At 34.8% G+C, this 5,866-nt stretch overlaps 1 long non-coding RNA gene across 1 annotated transcript in view; it reads left to right on the top strand.

Annotated features, from left to right (window-relative positions):
* Positions 1-728: 728 nt before the first annotated feature.
* Positions 729-5,866, top strand: part of LOC116556696 — a 6,096-nt gene continuing 958 nt past the window's right edge. Inside the window, exon 1 of the long non-coding RNA XR_004271120.1 lies at positions 729-765. This is a non-coding gene — a long non-coding RNA (uncharacterized LOC116556696). The remainder of the gene's footprint in view (positions 766-5,866) is intronic.

The raw sequence follows: 5,866 nt of genomic DNA, 5'->3' as shown, positions 1-5,866 counted from the left end.
AAGTGACCAAGTGAAACTTGAGAGACAAAGTCAGAAAAGACAGCTTGGCTTCTGCCTTTCTCTCTCTTGGATCACTCGCCCTAGGGGAAGACAGATGACAAGTTATGATGGCATTCAAGTAGGCTATGGAGAGGCTGATGTGTGAGGAAGTAAAGAAGCCTCCTGCCAACTGCAATATGAGTAAGTCATCTTAGACACAGTTCCTACAGCCTCAATCATGCCTTTGGATGACTGAAGCCTCTGTTAACTTCCTAACTGCGACTTCAGAAGACTCCACTCTGCTAATCTGAATCCCTGAACCACAGACACTATGAGCTAATGAATATTTATGGTTTTCAACCACTAAATTTTGGGATACGTTGTCATGCAGCTATTGACAACTAAAACAGTACCTATAAGATAGTATTTTAAACTCATTTGACATTTTTTAGTTATAAAATGTAAAATAAGTTAGGATACCTGTTTATAAACTCAAATCCATGAATTCATACATTTTACTTTACTAAAACCAATCAAAATGTTCTGAAAACTCAAATATGTTTTACAGAAAGAGGCACAATAAGTCTTACTTGGTTAAAAACTTTATTTAAAATTGCTCAGAAAGGAATTTTGAAGACAAATTCTGGTATACGTTTATATTTTGATTTTCTATGTGATTTTAATTTATTTCCTTTAAAAAAATGCATTGATGTTTTATGTTTTGTAGGTCACAAGTAACTCTACTAGGATGAAGATTCTGCACATTAATTCATAGCAATCTAGATGGTAGGTGTCTAGCTTAATTAGTTATTTACAGTGTTTATACTCACCTGCATATTTCTCTAAGATGGTCTATTGGGAGCTGCCTGCTTAGTGTTGTTTACATTGTCTGTTTCTCTCAGGAAATAATGCATTAAACTAAATTTGAATTACCTTCACAGCTGCCTTGAACTGTATATCCTTCAGGGGCAGTTATTATAATTCCTACTTTAGAACTAAAGGTTGATTTACTGAGGAAATATGTGCCTGAGATGGGGGGCATGAAGCAAATATTTCCACATTTCCACAGGACTCTTGGTGGCCTAAATGTAAAATCAACAGCCTAAAACATTCAGTAGTGCTACATTTCTGAAGGGAGACCGGGTCTCTGCGCCTTAGTATTTGGAGTGCTTGCCACATAAAAGACACTCAAGGAATTGTTTCCTGACCTTTCAATGAATTATTATTATTATTTTGTTTTTTTCACCAACCCTATGTGAGAGTAGTTTTTGTGACTAAATCAATTTTAGGAAAGAGAAAAGGAGTCGCTAGAGGTTATTTTGCCCAAAGATAGATCCCTTATAAGTGGAAGATTATGAATTTTAAGATAAATTTTCTCAACAAAATTCCCTGTGACTTTGATTATATCTATCCGGAAAATCACTTTTTTTGAAGAGCTTTTTATATTAAGAGGACTACTTTCTAAAAAGTTCCTATTCATTTTAAATGTCCATAGATGCTTGCATACGCATTCTATCACTTAGGAAAAGAACTTCATGGAGCCAGTTCCTCTTGCTGCCTTGAAAGCAAGAAGACCTTCAGGCTGTAATCCTTCGCTGACTTCCTGCGAGACCCTGAGCAGCCCATTTACCCTCTCTACATCTCCACTTGCTTCATCTGTAAAATTAGGATGCTAATAAGTGCTGAGCTTCCTTACAGGACTGCTGTAAGGGGAAAGGGATAAAAATTCTTAAAAGGTCTTTGAAAATTTGGCATGTCAGATAAATTTAAAACTCCAGCTTCTCGTTAAACTTCCTGGTGCTTTGCTTAGCATTTCTATGGCCCACATTAATTTATATTGTTAAAAAAAAAAAGAGCTGAATTTCAAACAACGTGCTGCTTTCCTATAATTTTACTGATTATGGAGCATGCCAATTGAACAAATGTGTTAAAGAGTGCTGTACTTAAATATCATCATCATCATAAGAAACATGATGGTTACATTAAAACAAGCCCATTTCTGTTTCCCTGAAGTGTTCCTCTTATTAAGATGCTTGTTCAATAGGTGTCAATTTAACACCTATCGAGGTCACTGCTGTGATAACAGGGTGTTTTGCTGTGAGCAGAATGCCAGGTTATAATCTCTTACTAATTACTTCTAAGGATTATATAGCTACCCAGGGCTGTAGTATCTTTCACACTTATCCCAGTTGGCAAATTACTTATCTGTGGTGCTAGGAAAGTTCACCTGCTGTTGAGCCTAAGGAGACCTTGATTAAAGTCAGCTGAGCGTATCTGTGTGTCTTCAACATTAAAAGAAATACACTTGTGAGTTCCCTTTGGAGACTATGCTGCTTCTCACTACCATTTCAGTATTGACTTCCTAATTTCCAAGGAAGCCTCTCATCTTTCTTTAGAAGGTCTGTGCATAGCAATTTTTCTCTCAGTTAAGAAGTTCAGGAGGTTTGAAGGGAAAACAAATTTTAATGGGCATAAGTATCTTTGGAGGCTTCATCCTAAGTTGTACTTCACTTTTGCATTGTCTTTTCTCCTTTCCTTTGAAATATGTCAAATTACCCAGGACTCCCAGATGTGGCTACTTGTGGGGAGCAAATTTTAGCAGGAACAGGGTGGAAAGGAGGTAACCAGTGAGGTGACTCCTGAAGTCATTTGGATAAGATATCACGGAGGCTTCTTCTGGATGACAGTGTCCTCAAATTTTTTGTATTTTAGGTTTACCTTTTACAAAAGGTGAGAACATTTGCAAGACATTTTATCTTCCTAAACTGAAAGGATTAGATGTCATTTCTTAATGTTTATATAATATAAAGACTTAATTTGCTTATCTAGAAATAGGTGTTGAGTATTGTGCTCATTGCTAGGGATACAGTAGTGAACAAAATAGAAACTTTCCTGGTGCTCATGGTGCCTATATACTTATGGAGGAGATAAATATCTGATAGGCAAACAAACTCATAACTGTAAAATCAATAGTTGTGTTTAAAATGCTCTCAAGAGAAAGAACAGGCAAAGTAACACAAGGAGTCTATTCACGAATGAGTTCTCAACAAAGGCCACATTGAAGAAATGATATTTGATATGACCATAAAATGTTAGAAGGAGCAGTCCAGAAAAGGAAACAGCATATGCAAAAGCTAAACAGTGGGAAGGAACTCACTGCATTCCAGGAAGAAAAAGTAGACCAGCGAGTCTTGAATAGAGTGAATTCAGGGAAGAAGAGCAAGAAATGGAGAGTTAACACAGATCCAGGTGGTGCAGGGGCTTGTCAGTAATGATAAGGGACTTAGATTTTTATGTAAAGTGCAATAGAGATTTATTAATATGATCTTATTTGTATTTTGAAAAAAATCGCTGGCTTTCATTACAGAGTAGATTTTTTTTTTTTCTTTTTTGAGATGGAGTCTCACTCTTGTCGCCCAGGCTGGAGTTCAGTGGCACACTCAGCTCACTGCAACTTCCGCTTCCTGGGTTCAAGCTATTTCCTTGCCTTAGCCTCCTGAGTAGCTGGGTTTACAGGAGCCTGCCACCACGCATGGCTAATTTTTGTACTTTTAGTAGAGATGGGATTTTGCTATGTTGGCCAGGCTGGTCTGGAGCTCCTGACCTCAGGAGATCTGCCCACTGCAGACTCCCAAAGTGCTGGGATTACAAGCATGAGCTACCATACCTACTTGAGAGTGGATTTTTGTAGAAAAAGAATGGAGTTACTGGAGTAGTATGAATAAGATGTGACGATGACTCATATGAGTGTCATGTAAGTGACCAGAGAGAAGAGAAAGTACACATGTTGGAACAAAATGAGTGTACCTGGAATACTTAGTATAAAAATGTTAGATTTCTGGTTTAAAAAAATGAATGTTCTGGTTATAAGAACTGTCATGGAGGATTGGAGAACAGCTATTGTGTATGGGGGGAAGTTAAAGATTACATCTTCAGTTTTGCACATGTTAAGGGTGTGATACCTTGGGAGTACCTATGTGGAAATTTTGAAGGCAAATTTGACATGTAAGTTTGGAATTCATGTAAGAAGTTGGCAGGGATGTAAATTTGGATGTCATCTCATAGAGATGCTGTCAAGTTTAAATGAAAAGTAATGACAGGAGGGGAATAATACAGAGAGAGAAGTGAAGAAATGCAAAATATAATTCTGAGAAAATAAAAAATGTTGTATTATGAGGAAATTGAGAAATTAACAAAACCAGCTGAGAAGGAGTCCACAAACTGGGACAGTGTGGTAATGTAATTAAGAAAAAAAAGTCTTATTAATTGTGTCAAATGCTAAGGTAAATCATAGTAAAATTAAGTTCTGAAAACATCCATTAGATTTTTTTAAAACAGTGGGTTTACCCTTGGCCAGATCTATTGCAGCAGATTTATAGGAACAGAAGCTATAATGGAAAATAAAGAAATGAAGAAAGCAAATGTCAGGTTACTCTTCAATGAATTTTGTTTAAAAAAAATGAAATTAACTGGAAAGAAATATGGTGTTTGAAAATTTTTATAAATATGAAATTAATATGTAATCTAGTTTATTTCTTAACTGTTATTTATTTATTTATTTAAAACATAATTACTGAGTATCTGCTCTATGCCAGGCATTTTTTTATACACAGAAAAACAAATTATTTTCAGACAATTAGAGAAGAGATATATATGCAATATGCCAAATGTATTTAAAAAAAAGATATTACACAGAAACTGAAGAACAACCTGAATGTCCATTAACTGAATGGTTTACCAAACTATGACTTATCTATGTTATGTGATAACATGTAAATATAAAGAGAAATCAAGAAAATATATACACTTATGAGGTGATCTGCAAGATAGATTAAGAAAAAAAAATCAAAGTGGACAAAAGTTTTGGGTTTTGTACAACGGCCTTCCATTTATTCAGAAAAGAGGAAGCTGTGAATGTGATTTATTCATTCTGTAAAACCCATGCAAATATATACTTTTTTCTCATGTCTTTTAAATGATAGGATAAACCAAAAGCTAAAAAATATTTTTCTATAAGTGGGAGGTGGAAACAAGTGAAGAAGGCAACTTCTCTGAATACACAATTAGAACCATGTAAATGTTTTATAATAAAATAAAATAAAATTTTTAAAATTAATACCTACCTGTAATCCCAGCACTTTGGGAGCCCAAGGCGGGTGGATCCCCTGAGATTGGGAGTTCGAGACCAGCCTGACCAACATGGAGAAACCCTGTCTCTATTAAAAATACAAAATTAGCCACGTGTGGTGACACATGCCTGTAATCCCAGCTAGTCGGGAGGCTGAGGCAGGAGAATCGCTTGAACCTGGGAGCAGAGGGTGTGGTGAGTCAAGATTGCACCATTGCACTCCAGCCTGGTCAAAAAGAATGAAACTCCATCTCAAAAAAAAATAATAATAAAATAAATAATAATACCTAAAAATCAAAGGTAAAATGAAATAAATGAATATGACTATATGTCAAGGATTTATCTCAAATGACTTTATGTATGATAATTTGATTGTATATATTTGCATATAGATCCTAAAGATAAAAATAACTGCAAAAGCTCATTATTAGCATTCTTTGAAACTATATATATGTATGTATATAATATATAATATAAACAAATACTCTAATATAGTTAATGCATAGTTATTGTAGTTAGAACCAAGATCTTTCGTGCCTCAAAATGAAATTTGATATAAAATTAAATAGAAACCTTTAAATATTAAATTGGAATTCAAATAATTATGTGAACACATAATTTGTCTTTAAAAATACGTATTTCTTGACTGTATCACACAAAGAAACTAGGGATTAGTAGAGACATGTTTGTTTCTACGTTTGAGCCAGCTAATAGATAAACCTGAAAAAAATTTTTTATGCTAGAAGAAAATAAAGTTGT

This window comes from Sapajus apella, unplaced genomic scaffold (assembly GCF_009761245.1).
Source record: "Sapajus apella isolate SASKATOON/1434 unplaced genomic scaffold, GSC_monkey_1.0 scaffold2, whole genome shotgun sequence".
In the NCBI taxonomy this organism is placed as follows: Eukaryota; Metazoa; Chordata; class Mammalia; order Primates; family Cebidae; genus Sapajus; species Sapajus apella.
The sequence above is the reverse complement of the archived record's forward strand: the minus strand, read 5'-3'. Positions and strand labels throughout refer to the sequence as shown.